General features: G+C 31.7%; 1 protein-coding gene across 1 annotated transcript in view; it reads left to right on the top strand.

Moving 5' to 3' along the window:
- The first annotated feature begins 10910 nt into the window (after positions 1-10910).
- The window catches only part of LOC145297815 (caspase-2-like), a 90448-nt gene continuing 85088 nt past the window's right edge, over positions 10911-16270 (top strand). The window contains exon 1 of the mRNA XM_080144128.1: positions 10911-11220. The gene's annotated coding sequence lies outside the window, so the exon portion shown is untranslated. The remainder of the gene's footprint in view (positions 11221-16270) is intronic.

Raw genomic sequence — 16270 nt, 5'->3', positions numbered from 1 at the left:
TACATTATTACATTATTACAATTATTACATTATTACATTATTACAGTATTACATTATTACATTATTACAATGTTTAGATTATTACAGTATTACATTATTACAGTATTACATTATTACATTATTACAATGTTTACATTATTACAATTATTACATTATTACATTATTACAGTATTACATTATTACATTATTATATTATTACAATGTTTATATTATTACAATGTTTACATTATTACAATATTACATTATTACATTATTACATTATTACAATATTACATTATTACAATATTACATTATTACATTATTACAATGTTTACATTATTACATTATTACAATGTTACATTATTACAATATTACATTATTACAATGTTTACAATATTACATTATTACATTATTACATTATTACAATGTTTACATTATTACAATGTTTACATTATTACAATGTTTACATTATTACAATGTTTACATTATTACATTATTACATTATTACAATGTTTACATTATTACATTATTACATTATTACAATGTTTACATTATTACATTATTACATTATTACATTATTACAATGTTTACATTATTACAATGTTTACATTATTACATTATTACATTATTACAATGTTTACATTATTACATTATTACAATATTACATTATTACAATGTTTACATTATTACATTATTACATTATTACAGTATTACATTATTACAATGTTTACATTATTACATTATTACATTATTACAGTATTACATTATTACAATGTTTACATTATTACAATGTTTACATTCTTACATTATTACATTATTACAATGTTTACATTATTACATTATTACAGTATTACATTATTACAATGTTTACATTATTACATTATTACAATGTTTACATTATTACATTATTACATTATTACAATGTTTACATTATTACATTATTACATTATTACAGTATTACATTATTACATTATTTACATTATTACATTATTTACATTATTACATTATTACATTATTTACATTATTTCATTATTACATTATTTACATTATTACATTATTTACATTATTACATTATTTACATTATTACATTATTACAATTTTTAGATTATTACATTATTACATTATTACAATGTTTACATTATTACATTATTACAATATTTACATTATTACATTATTACAGTATTACATTATTACAATGTTTACATTATTACATTATTACATTATTACAGTATTACATTATTACATTATTTACATTATTACAGTATTACATTATTACAATGTTTACATGATTACAGTATTACATTATTACAATGTTTACATTATTACAGTATTACATTATTACAATATTACAATATTACATTATTACATTATTACGTTATTACAATGTTTACATTATTACATTATTACATTATTACAATATTTACATTATTACATTATTACATTATTACAATGTTTACATTATTACATTATTACATTATTACAGTATTACATTATTACAATGTTTACATTATTACATTATTACATTATTACATTATTACATTATTACAATGTTTACATTATTACATTATTACATTATTACATTATTACAATGTTTACATTATTACAATGTTTACATTATTACATTATTACATTATTATATTATTACATTATTACAATGTTTACAATATTACATTATTACATTATTACAGTATTATATTATTACATTATTACAATGTTTACATTATTACATTATTACAATGTTTACATTATTACATTATTATTACATTATTACATTATTACATTATTACATTATTACAATGTTTACATTATTACATTATTACATTATTACAGTATAACATTATTACATTATTACAGTATTACATTATTACAATGTTTAAATAAATCAGTATTACATTATTACATTATTACATTATTACAGTATTACATTATTACAATGTTTACATTATTACAGTATTACATTATTTACATTATTACATTATTTCATTATTACATTATTACATTATTACAATGTTTACATTATTACAATGTTTACATTATTACATTATTACAATGTTTACATTATTACAATATTACATTATTACATTATTAGAGTATTACAATGTTTACATTATTACAATATTACATTATTACATTATTACAGTATTACAATGTTTACATTATTACAATATTACATTATTACATTATTACATTATTACAATGTTTACATTATTACAATATTACATTATTACATTATTACAGTATTACAATGTTTACATTATGACAATATTACATTATTACATTATTACATTATTACATTATTACAATGTTTACATTATTACAATATTACATTATTTACATTATTACATTATTACAAATTACATTATTACATTATTACATTATTACATTATTACAATGTTTACAATATTACATTATTACATTATTACATTATTACAATTATTACATTATTACATTATTACAGTATTACATTATTACATTATTACAATGTTTAGATTATTACAGTATTACATTATTACATTATTACAGTATTACATTATTACATTATTACAATGTTTACATTATTACAATTATTACATTATTACATTATTACAGTATTACATTATTACATTATTATATTATTACAATGTTTACATTATTACAATATTACATTATTACATTATTACATTATTACAATATTACATTATTACAATATTACATTATTACATTATTACAATATTACATTATTACATTATTACAATATTACAATGTTTACAATATTACATTATTACATTATTACATTATTACAGTATTACATTATTACATTATTACAATGTTACATTATTACAATATTACATTATTACATTATTACAATATTACATTATTACATTATTACAATATTACATTATTACAATATTACATTATTACATTATTAAAATGTTTACATTATTACATTATTACATTATTACATTTTTACAATGTTTACAATATTACATTATTACATTATTACATTATTACAATATTACATTATTACAATATTACATTATTACATTATTACAATATTACATTATTACATTATTACAATATTACATTATTACAATGTTACATTATTACAATATTACATTATTACAATGTTTACAATATTACATTATTACATTATTACATTATTACAATATTACATTATTACATGATTACATTATTACAATGTTTACAATATTACATTATTACATTATTACAGTATTACATTATTACATTATTACAATATTACATTATTACATTATTACAATATTACATTATTACATTATTACATTATTACAATATTACATTATTACAATGTTTACAATATTACATTATTACATTATTACAATATTACATTATTACATTATTACAGTATTACATTATTACAATGTTTACATGCAATAACACATTTCATAATTTCAGTTCTCATAATACTTATCAAAACTATCATATCTTTTTTGTTATTACATTTTCACCCCAAACAAGGCACATTACTACTTGGATGTAGAAGGCTACTATCAAGGACATAAGTCGCAGGAATACTATGTAGGGAGTTGAGTAGCAAGATTTCTATTCACATTAAACTTCAACTTCTGCATGTCAGTATAATTGGAAAAGCAGAAACCCCAAACGGAATTCCAAAGTCTAATAGTTTTGGGGAAGAAACTATTAGAGTAGAAGGCTTTCTTACATCTAGGGATCTCAACTGTGTAGGGGTGGGACTTTGCTGCTTGTCAGGTTTGTCGGGGGTATTTTCGTCAAGGGGGTATAAGGGCATGTAGTTCGTCGGAGCATTCACCATTAAAATACCTGTAGAACAGGCAGAGGGATGCACCATTTCGTTGATGGGACAGAGGCTTAAGCCTAGATGACAGTTCAGGACCTATCAGGTTGGCGACTCTCTTTTGAACTCTGTCCAGGAGTGAGAGACTTGTAGCAGATGCACCAGCCCAGATGTGACAACAATACTCCATACATGAACGAAAGGTGGTCTTGTAGAGGTACAGGATACGCTCAGGCATAAGAACTTTCTAGCACGGTAGAGAGAGCCCACCTAACTCATAGCAGCCCTGGCAATGTTTTCGATGTATCTGTTCCAAATCATGTTCCCTGTGTACGTTAAGCTGAAGAGTTTTTATGAAATACTTTCAGGTAATGTATCTTTAGCCATGGCTATTGGTGCATGAGAAGGTTTCTTATAATTATTAACGGAAACAAGGTTAGTCTTGATAGCGTTGAACGTTACCATCCATTTTTGTCCTCATTTCACTGCAGATTAGAGGTCTCCTGGTAGGGTTTCCATATTGGATATGTATTTATTCGTTTTCCCCTCATGTGTGCTATAGAGCATGGTGTTGTCGGCAAATATTTTTTTTTTTTTTTTTTTTTTACACAGTGATCACCACTTATCAAGGCCCAGAAGCCACTCAGGGATAAGGGTTATTGCAAGTACATTACGTTAGTGTGGAGATTTGATGAAGTGTTTACTTAAGGGGGCAGTTCATTAGGAATTTATTAACACTGGACTTGAAGACATCCAAGTTGTATTCCGGTGGGAAGCAGGCAGACGGAACAGAGTTCTACAGGCGTGCAGTTCTAAGAAAGAAGCTTTGTTCATGGAATCCGCGTTTTGATTTAGGCACAGATATAGAGTGGGGGAAATTTTTCATAGTGGATTCAGCTAGACGGGTGTTTTTCATGAAAGATTGGCGAGGGGGGACCAGAGATTGGAGTTCAGACGAGCACCTGCCATGGAAATAACGATAAAACAAGGATAGGCTCGCAACATCTCTTTTGTGGGAGAGAGGTTGCAGGGTAGAGAAAAGGGCATCCCCCACTAAGCCACGAAGTCTATTTTGTACTCTGTCAAGGCAGGATAGGCTGTTTTTAGCAGCTCCTGCCCAGATATGGCAACAGTATTCTATCCTTGGACGTACTTGGCTTTTATATAGATAGAGAATTGCATCAGTAGTGAGATATCTTCTGGAGCGGTAGAAGGATCCCACCATCTTCCCAACGACCTTGGCAACAGACTTGATGTACATGTTCCATTTCAGATCAGGAGTGAAGGTCAAACCCAGAAGCTTGTCAAAACACGGGGCCTCACCCAGACGAGAGCCATCCATCCCAATTGATGCCAGATGGGGATCAGAGCGTTGATGATGTAAGGATAGGATATACCTATCTCAGAGACTATTTTATCATGGAGGTCATTAATAAATAGCAGGAAGAATAAAGGTCCAACGATCGATCCTTGAGGTACACTCGCATTTATATCCTGTTGTTTGAATGTACGACCGTCGAGGACAACCTGGATTCTATATTCCTGAGATACACGGGCTACAAAGTCACAAAATTTGAACCTGTTTTCTGACGTTTTTTAAAAAGTGGCGTTTAGAAAATGGGGGCCTCAATTCTAGTTTCATATTTCACAATCAGATTTATTTGCAAATTGTTTTAAACTATACAAATGTCTAATAAATCATAAATAGGATACAATCATATTAACAGCAATTTTAGTCTTAAACACATCCTCGTATACGTCTGACCAGTGCTTTTTGAATAAACCTAATAATATGAAAATTAGATGGGCGAACAATCGATTTTACAAAATAGAGAAAATGGAAAATGTTACAAATCAATGCCATCAGCATATCAGGTCTAATCATATATATATATATATATATATATATATATATATATATATTTGCAAAGTAATCACCACTTATCAAGGCCTAGATGCTAATCGAGGATGAGGGTTAAAGAGTGTACATTGGTCAAAAGGACAATATCATAGTTATCGTTAGAAGTGTAAATTTATAAATTGGATTAATTAAGGGTAACGGTTCATCAAGAACTTGTTTACATTGGACTTGAAAACGGTCATATTGTAGTCAGCTGGAAAGCAGGTAAACGGAAGAAAGTTTCGCAGGTTTGCAGTTCTTAGAAAGAAACTTTGTTCATGGAATCTGTGTTTAGGTTTAGGCACAGATAAAGAGTGGGGGAAATTATTGATAGTGGTTACAGCCAAATGAGTGTTTTTCATGAATGTTTGGTGAGGGAGGGGGGGCTATAGTTTGGAGCTCAGACGAGCACTTGTCATCAAAATAATGATAGAACAGAAACAGACTCGCAACATCTCTTCTGTGGGAAAGAGGTTGCAGGGAAGAGAAAAGGGCATCCCCAACTAGGCTACAAAGTCTATTCTGAACTCTGTCAAGGCAGGATAAGTTCTTCCTAGCAGCTCCTGCCCAAATGTGACAGCAATACTCACACCTTAGACATACCTGGCTTTTATATAGGTAGAGAATTGCATCAGCAGATAGATATCTACTGGCTCAATAGAAGGATCCCATCATTTTTCCAGTGACCTTGGCAACAGATTTGATGTACATATTCCATTTCAGATCAGGAGTAAAGGTCAAGCCCAGAAACTTGTCAAAACATGGAGCCTCCCCAAGACGAGAGCCATTCATTTCAATTGATGCCAGATGGGGATCAGAACGTTGATGATGCAAAGAAGCTGGCCCTATCGTCGATTTGTAGAGATAGAGATTAGTCATTGGGGACACTAATTCCTACTATGCTTCATTCTCCTTGTTTCATATCACATTCTCCATTTTCAAAAATGTTTCATTCGTACGGAAGAGAAAAATGTTTCAGTCGTACGGAAGAGAAAAATGTTTCATTCGTACGGAAGAGAAAAATGTTCATTTATGAAAAAAACACGAATGTCTTGTTTGTGACATTATTCGTTCATCAAGTGTTTCTCTCAGTAAATTGATCATCTTGTGCGCTGTGTGGCATGTGGTTCCATCCTGCTGAAGTCACATGATGAATTGCCAAACCAAGCTGACCTCAAGATAACTGAATCTTCATTTTTTCAATTGGCAAATCTGCAACAAAAGAAAATAAAATGAAAGGTCTATTTGATGAAATTATTCGTGTTTGCACGCTGTGTGGCATGTGACTCCATCCTACTGAAATCACATGATGAATTGCCAAACCAAGCTGAACTCAAAATAGACGATAGTTGCCAATTGCCAAATCTGCCGTTAAAGAACATAGTTGTTTGTTGCCTCTAAAACAAACAAAAAACATGTGTAGCGGTCTATGGTATAGAAGGAAATGCGTGTTCATCTCACGTTCGTGTGTCGCCAATTTGTAGTGGACTGGTGGATACATAGTCGTACAAAATAGGAAAAATGATTAGCATTGCGAAAGGAAAAATGAATTTTTTTGAGGGAGGAACGAACAACGCGTTTATTTGAAGTAAATGAACTAGAATTTTGAAGAAACACATGAATGAAAAGGGTACTACACGTGTTTAGTTTGCCGTGCATCTCTCGTGAGAAGGAAAGTCTATTGTTGTAGAGAGAGAAAGAGAGAAAGTCAATCCAGTTTGGTGTGCGTCTCTCGCTGTTAGCTGGTGAGAAGGAAAGTCTATTGTTGTAGATAGAGAGGGAGAGAAAATGAGAAAAAGTCAATCCAGGCCATGGAGATAGAAAACGTGTAAGGTGTACGTACCGTCAGTTAACTCTTGCCCCCACATATACAGTAGCAGGGAACGTGACGTGCGCAGGCGTGTGGGCCCCAAAAGGGGCGAATGGTTCGTTGAACCTCTCAGCTCGGAAGCTAACTTGAAAAGGGCTGGAAACAGCTTGTCTCTTGCTTTTATACTTGTTTCCGGTGGTCTTTTGCGCATGTGTGGATTTCCTTTGAAAGGGGAAGTGACGTTGTCCATGTGTGCGTACGTTAGCGTGTGTGTGTATACACGTTAATGTGAGTGTATGTACGCGCACGTGAATATATCTACTTGTGTGTAGATGTGCGCATATGTTTGTGTGCGCGTATATATATATGACAAGAAATATGGCTTGAGATGTGAACGCATGTTTTTGTGTGAGACTAGGAAAGGCTCCCACACACGCTGTAAAGGAGAAATGGAAAAGCAAAAAGTGTTAGAATTGAAATAAGCCAATGAGTATGATTGAAAACTAAAAAGTTAGAAAGTGCAGACACTTTTAATTAAATGTTCCGTTAACATGGAAGAGGAAAGGTGTTCTTTTATGGAGAAAGGATGAATGTCTTGTTTAAAAGAAAAGGAAAAGAGTTAATTTATGAAGCAAGTGTACCATAAACCAGTGTTAAAGTCAGGGCCATATATTTCACTTTTTTTTTCTTTTTTTTTTTTTGGACTTCATTTAGTTTTAAGAGATCAAGGGAGCTATCACTTGAATCTGTTATTATTTAAATTTATATCCGAGAGCTCTTTTAAGAATAGATACTGTTCCCTTTATGGCTGCTATTTGTATCTCGTTACAGCTTTGTCTTCCAGGGATTGCTTCTAAGTATTTATGAAGATTCTTTTTTATTAAACCAGTTGCTCCTATCACAACCGGTATAATGTTTATTTCTTTCTGAGACCATGTCGTTTTTACATCATTTTTTAGGTGCTGATATTTTGTTATCCCCCTTCCCTCTCCGTTCAGCTCTATTAAGTCCATAGTCATTTGGGACTGTGACATCGATAATGAGCACAGTTCTTTCGGGCTTGTTCCATATTACAATGTCTGGTTTGATAGCCTTATCTTCCATGTATTTGCCAACCGGTATGTCTTTGTCATAGAACGTTGTCACTTTTCTGTTTGATGTTATTGGTGGTGGTTCATATTCCCAGATGTTGGATGATCTGTCAAATGTCAAGCAAAACAAGAAATGTAGGTCTGACCCTTTTTTTATGTGTGTGTGTGTGTCTGTGTGTTATAGTAAGTCCATGTATGTGTGTGTGGCTATAGTAACCATGCTGAGTCCATATTGCTTCTTGTTGAACCCCAAGGCTGAACTGATCACCTCCACAAGAGAAAATTTGCATCAGTTTGATCTCCTGATCAGAAAAGAGAAGATATACTGCTTGTGTTGACCTCTTTTTTATCGACTTCTATGGGAGGTTAGGGTTAGGGTTAGATGTCTAGTGGTTAACGACACGGACTGACAACCTGGGTTTGCCAATTTCAAATCCAGTTCGTTCGACCAAAAAAAAAATCACTTTCAATTACGATGTTGGTAACCTTCACACAGTCCCTCCTGTGATCCCCAATGTCTTTCTAGAAAGAATTCTGACTAGAAAAATATCAGAGAAACTAATTCCAACAATAGAATCTTCGGATTCATACGATATGATGATGACGATGATGATGATGATGATGATGATGAACTTCTATCATGTGCTCAGCTCGCCTGAGAGAAGACCTCTGATTGAACAATACAGAGAGGAAGTTGAATGCATGCACCAATCAGCGCTGAGCTTAAGAACCAAACACAGATTCAAAATCGTAAACGACAAACTGTTGCTGCTGCCGCTGTTATTGCGGCTACATATGTTCTCTCCTGAAATTATGAAAGATATTTTTCATTAATATTTAACAGCAAGTCCCATATTTACTGATTTAACAAAAAAAAAAAGATTTTGCAATGATTCATACCCCAAATATTGTCTTTGATTGTTTGTTTTTGTTCATAGTTTCTTTAACCATTTCGTTTTTTTTTCTTTGTTTCTGCATTGTTACCAGCTTTCATAAATACTCACATGCATGAAATTTGCACAAAAAGTTGTAAAAGCATTAAAAATGAAAAGAACAAACTTATTTTCTGGTGATTTTGGCCATCCATATTTAAAAACGGACAAACAAAAATATCAATAAATAAAATCATCATTGTTCTGTTTAACTCAGAGATTTTGAAGCAAAAGTTATGGGTTGCCATCTTGGATTGCCAGCTGGGCTGGTGCATCTGCCATAAGTCTCTTGCTCTAAGACAGGGTTAAAAAAAAAGTCTCAAATCTAATAAGTTCCGCACTATAGGCCAAGCTCAAACCTCTGTCCAACCACGACAATATTGAATCCCTGTGCCTGTTCTACAAGTATTTTAATGGAATATACTCTGATGAACTCGTAACACTTGTGCGCCCTCCCCCGACCTAACCACCCCGAATTAGCCCAACAATTGTTGAGTCTACTACTCTAATAGTTTATTTTGGCCAAGATTTTGTTGTAAACTTTTCAGAGTAAATAAATATATATAACTCAAAGTGTAGTATATGTTCTTCAGATGCTGCAGTTCAATTTCTTATTCTCTTTCAGTGCAGGAGAAATCCTTCTCGACTGAGACAATTTTAATTTTTGTTCATTTTCACCATGTTAAAAAACGACCCTGGTGTCTAACTTTGTCTCGTGGGGAGGCATTGTAAATAGGTACTCTAATAGTTTCTTCCTTCGAACTGCTAGACTTTGGAATTCCCTCCCTGTTTCCTTCTAACCTGTAGAAATTTAAATGTAATGTGAACAGACATCTTGCTGCTCATCTCCTAGATTTTCCCCACATTAAAATCTATCCTCATGAAGAAGTCAGTAAATAAAGACGTCATTAAAAAAAAAAAAAATGAAAACAGAAGCGAAATTAATCCCGATTAGCATGGAATATTCTTGCCACAAGTTTAAATGTAATGTGAACAGGTATCTTGCTGCTTAACTCCCCACAGTTTCCTGTTAGACACGATTTCAAATAGTAGCCCATTACGACCCAAGTAGCAGTATACGTTGTTTCGGGGTGAAAAGAAAGATCAAGAGTTCAACAGAGTTATCGCCCTTGGTAGTTCTCGGCAGATCTGCAAAAAAAGAATTGTCACCCAAGAGGCAGCAACCAGCCCCTCCCCTGCTCCTGGGAGAGCTGATCCCCTTTCCCCTCTCCACATTAAAAAAGGGCATTGTGCCTAATTTGCTTAGTGGGGAAGCAAATGAATACCATTCTATTCACAATAAAAAATCGAAAAGTTTAAATACAAACAAACAATTTATTTTTACTGAAGCAGAAAGCGTTATTTTTCTTTACAATAATCATAAAAAAACTAGAATTGTATTTACGAATCTTGGGAAGAAAAGCACTTGTTTAATGGAATGGGGAGTAGATTTTAGTTAAGGATGGCGTAACACATGCAACTGTTAAGGGTGCAAGGGAGAAAACTTCATAAATAATAAAAATATAGCGGAAGTTTGTTTGGTGAAAAAACAAAAAAAATATTTTTTTTTGGTCCAAAAAATGACAAAAAAAATGACGAAAGCGGAAGTTTGAGCGATAAAAAGCCCGCCAAAAAATATTAGCGAATGACGCGACCGCAAAACACGCATCATATCAGCAACTATGTCGTCCGTATTAGTTTAGTTTTAAAATGATTCATATTTTTGTCACACGGTAAGTTTTTATTTCTCTCTTCCCCTTTGCTTCGGTCGTATATATATATATATATATATATATATATATATATTAGAAAAAATCTTTAATTTGAACAATTTAAAACGAATTATTTAAAACTGTCAAGCAAAACAAGAAATGTAGGTCTGACCCCTTTTTTGTTTATGTTTTTTGTGTGGGTGGAATTTTCGAACCACGAATGATCGATCACTTAATTTTGTATTTAATATACTTTAAAAATATCATTTATCGGCTTTATTCAACTCTTGCGTGTCTGTTTACTTTCGTTTTTGTGCTGACTTCACGATGAATGCCCTGAAAACGTCCCTTCTGATTAATGTTTACCAGATAAAAAGAAATTCTGTTATTCTGAAAAAGTAAACAGCCAAGTTCGTTTGCTTATTTTAAAACTAGTAAACGTTAATCAGAAGGGACTTTTTCAAAAGCAAAACGGTCGGCAGAAAACGGAAGTAAACAAAGGCATGCAGGACTTGAACGACCGATAAAATATTGCATTTTTTTTTTCAGTAAATATTTGTAAAATAAAATGAATTTTAAAAAAAGACATTTAATTATGGAATGAAATCAACCAGAATGCCTTCCGGTTTCATCATAAACTCAGCCATTGTGAATAGCTACGTGAAAAAAAAAAAAAAAAAAAAAACTAAAGAATTACGGGGTATTGTGTATCTATGTTACCGTGCTGAAATAATAACGTCAGTATTTAGAAACCCATTCTTAACATGGGAGGAGAGGGTGTTTTGTGACTATCACCTAACAATTTAATAAACAAAAATATCGTAAAAGTTGAATTTAATGTGAAAATACTATTTAAAAAATAGCGCGGTAGCATAGATACATAAGCAGCAATTACGGTAACCGACGTAAATTATTTTACCTTGGTATGCTAAACTGCATTCTTGTACCATTATTTTGAAGAAAGCACTTGACCCATCTAATTTTATAGGAAAGACTATCTGCAGTAACCCCATTTTGTTTTTTCAATATTTTGAGCTTAAAAGCAATTTAGTATTTCGCATGAAATGGGGGGGGGGGCAATTAAAAAAAATCTTTGGAAATTAGTAAAATTAGCCGACGAACGATCAAATAAATAAAAAAAAATACTTTTTTAAAATTCGCCGACAAACGGTTTTAAAAGCCAGTTGATCTAAAAAGTCGGAACGAAAACCAAGTAGAATCGAAAAGATATTTTTTTAATAAAATAATTTTTTTGAAACAAATATATTTTTTTTTTTAATAAAAGTTTTGTTTTAAATGAATTATTTTTATATAACTCTCTACAAGTCTTAACTTCTTTAAAATTGTATTATTTGGATTCATCGGACCAGACTACTGTTCTCATCTTGAGTGTGATTTTTCACAACGTTTCGGTCGATGTAACCTCCGACCTTCTTCAGGTATATCTTGTCGAACTCGGAAATTTGGACGAAATTTTGAGCGGAACCCTTTATTTACCTCGTGGGGTAGTTTGCACTTGTTCTGTCAGCTCTAACCACTGCGGAGTGCGGCGCTGCGGCTGCGGCTGCGCCACGGGTGCACTGACTGCGTCGTCACGGGTCCTTGCAAACAAAGGACCCGCGGCGGCGGCGCAGTCAGTGGTTAAAGTACTTGGAAAAATCAGTTGTAAGGAAGTGATATATTCTCTTGAAGGTTCAATCGACAGTGTGGGCGACCGAAAAATACAATTACGAATTACTTAGAACCTTTATTCCGTCATGGCTTACAGAAAACAAGAAAAACAAAAAAACGGGGGGGGGGGGAGTCTCGATAATCGCCCAAAAATCGAAAATTATGAATTAGGAACAAATATATGGAGACTATTGCGAAAAGAAGGTGGACTCTCTGTGCTAAACGTTTTACCGTTTACGTCTGAAAGTATTTGTTTTTTAACAACTTTTTCGTACCTGTGGATTGTAATAAAACCTTCAGGTGTATCTTGTTGAACTCGGGAAATTTGGACGGAATTTCGAGCGGAACCCTTTATTTACTTCACGGGGGTAGTTTGCTCTTGTTCTGCCAGCTATTCTTAACACGGGGAAGGGGAGGTTGTTTTGTACTATTCTGTACTTTCACAAAAAAAATATCGTAAAACTTGAATTTAATTTGAAAATACTATTTTTTTTTTAAAATAGCACGGTAACATTAATGCATAATCACTGAATTTTTATTTTCATTGTTTTATTTCTTTGTATTTTATTTTTCTGTCGATTTCGTCATTAAATTTGTTTCCCAAAATAACTTTTTAATCTCGTAATCGTTTAAGGGACAGATGTTCGTAATGGGGGATTATTATGAAAGGATTTCTATTTCTTTTCAATTCAAATATTATAATAATAAATCAATATGAAACGTGAAAAGACAAAATTGAAAACGACGTACAGACGATAATTTTAGAGATTTGACGCACTTACCGATACCGGCAGCAAACTGAAAAAGTAGTAAAAAAACAAAAAAAATATACAACAAATAAACGTTACCAAAGGCAAGATAAGTTAACTATTCTGCCCATCTGGATAAGCTGGATTTTTTATTGCTTATTTTAAAGCGTTTATTTACTGTGAAAATATTTAGTTTTCTCACACTGCAAGAACTTAGACACTAGGGTCGGAAAGTAGAACTTAGACACTAGAGTAGGATTGAGAAGTCAGTGCTCCGACTGCTCCGTATCCCGAAGAAGGGCACTCACTGACCTGGAGAAAGTGCCTGGCCATCCCCGTCAGCATTCCCCGTTAAGGGCGCCTCAGGCGATTAGCAATAAACTAACCCCTTCTCTAAGAGAAAAGCCTGGGGGGGGGGGCTCCATGAACTGCACAGAACTTTACTCCCACTGTAAAATCAACAGCGATCGGATCATTACAGGAATGGTCTAATCTCTGTTGATTTTGGGGGCCCAGGATAAAAATCCCCGAGTGCCGTGTCTTAAATTAGTGCACAGAAAAAGGCTGCATTAGACGATGATCTGGAGAGTCTCGATAATCGCTAAAAAATCGAAAATTAAACATACTAGTATAAACACTAGGTACGTGCAAATTTGAATGCCGATGCTCAAAATGAATAAACATTTTGACCCCTCCCTTTACTTAAAAATTCACCAAAAATCAGGAAATTAACCGATTTTAATGAAATTTTCAACATTTATCAAATAATGATTATGAAATATAATGGACCCATTATTTTTATTTAAATCTTAGTGAAATGTATTATTTTGTTTGAACAAAAAATACCTTGACTAAAGTTATGGTTTTCAGTAGTAAAAACAATGATTTAATTTATTTTTGCTTTTTTTATAAAAAATAAAACATCGTAAAATTGTAACAATTGAAAAAATTATTTAATTTTTACAGGAACATTATGAAAAAAAAAACCCACTAAAGTCTGTATTAATGAATTCGATATAACTCGAAGAAAAATTAATTTCTCGAACTACCGATATTATCATTGAATTAAGCATTTTTTATTTAATATTTTCACACAAAAAATATTTCTACTTCTTTTTTTAAATTACAGGTTTCGCATAATTTTTATGTAATTTAATATTTTCCTTGCTTAAAGGAATGTGAAACTTTCGGTGTAACATAATTTTTATATCATATTGAACAATAATTAAAAAAAAAAATTAATTTAAAAACAGGAATATAGAAAAATAAGTAAATTAAAAAATGATACAAATGTTCAGAATAGAACTGTACGGATGTACGTCTGGGAAAAAAAAAAAAAAAAAAAACTAGCACACGCTTTCCTCCCTTTTAATTACATGACGTCATTTTCACAGTCTTTTGACTGACTGAAATTTTGGCCTTCTGTATATTCCGTGTTTACAAACTTTAGTTGGTTGCGCTTTTGCGAATGGCAGACTCACTCGGTTTTTGGGTCTAATTAAGCTATTTTTTGTACAAAGTGTTTTTTGTTGTTTTTTTTTTTAAATTTAATTCAATGTCTTAGGACTTTACTGATTATCTTTGAAATAGACCCAGAAAACTAATATTTATCTTTTAAAGGATTTTTACAATGAATTTATTTAACTTCAAGATTTAGCTGAATTGGTTAGCTTGCTGTGAAAACATTTTTCATTTTAACTTTTTTTTCACGTGTACATATATTTTTCCCCTTTTGGAAATTAACTTTAGTCTTTAATCTTTCAAATACAATGAAAAAATAGTCGAAAACTACGAAAAAAAATTACGATAAATCGGCTTTCAAAACTAAGTTCCCCTATTTTTATTCCATCATTTTTTTCCGTACCTATTAAACAAATATCGCCAGTCATGTGAAAATATCGTGAATCATGTGAAAATGTAATAATCTACTAGCAATTTGATGTTTCTGAATTTTTGAGATAATTTTATTCATATTATTCTGATTCATCGGACTACTGTTCTCATCTTGAATGTGATTTTCACAACGTTTTGGTTGATATAATATTCTTCAGGTGTATCTTGTTGAACTCTGGGATGTTTCTGTCGAACTCTGAAATTTGGACAGAATTTCGAGCAGAACCCTTTATTTACTTCTTGTGCTCTTGTTCCATCAACCATGACTGGATAGATGTACTAAGTAATTTTCAAATGTAGATTTCGGTCGCCCACACTGAGGATTGAACCTTCAACCTTCAGTTTTTTTGATTTTTCCCAGTACTCTAACCACTGCGCCACGGGTCCTTGCAGACAATTCTAGTAAAAATTTTAGGAGCCTTAAACCTACTTTTTATTTCTAGTTGTAAATATCACCATTTATTACTAAATATCATTACTATATATTAATGTATGTTAATGTATATCTATCTCTATATTTATTACTTGTATATATTAATGTTTTTACTTATTACTTGTATATATTATCTCGTGTTTATAATTACTGGTTCCCATATCGTATTAAATTCTATATGAGGTCTACTTAGCAGTTGGTTATTCCCCAGCATATGTGCTGCTTCTTCCAGTCGTCTTACTCTCCACCGTTCCTCTTTCTATAATTTTTACTTTGTCCCATAATGGTAGATAGTTTCTTTCCAGATATGGTCAACTATACCTGA

The sequence above is a fragment of the Euprymna scolopes genome, chromosome 18 (assembly GCF_053919585.1).
Source record: "Euprymna scolopes isolate OS-2025 chromosome 18, ASM5391958v1, whole genome shotgun sequence".
Classification (NCBI taxonomy): domain Eukaryota; kingdom Metazoa; phylum Mollusca; class Cephalopoda; order Sepiida; family Sepiolidae; genus Euprymna; species Euprymna scolopes.
Note: the sequence above shows the minus strand (reverse complement) of the source record. Positions and strands in the feature narration are given on the sequence as shown.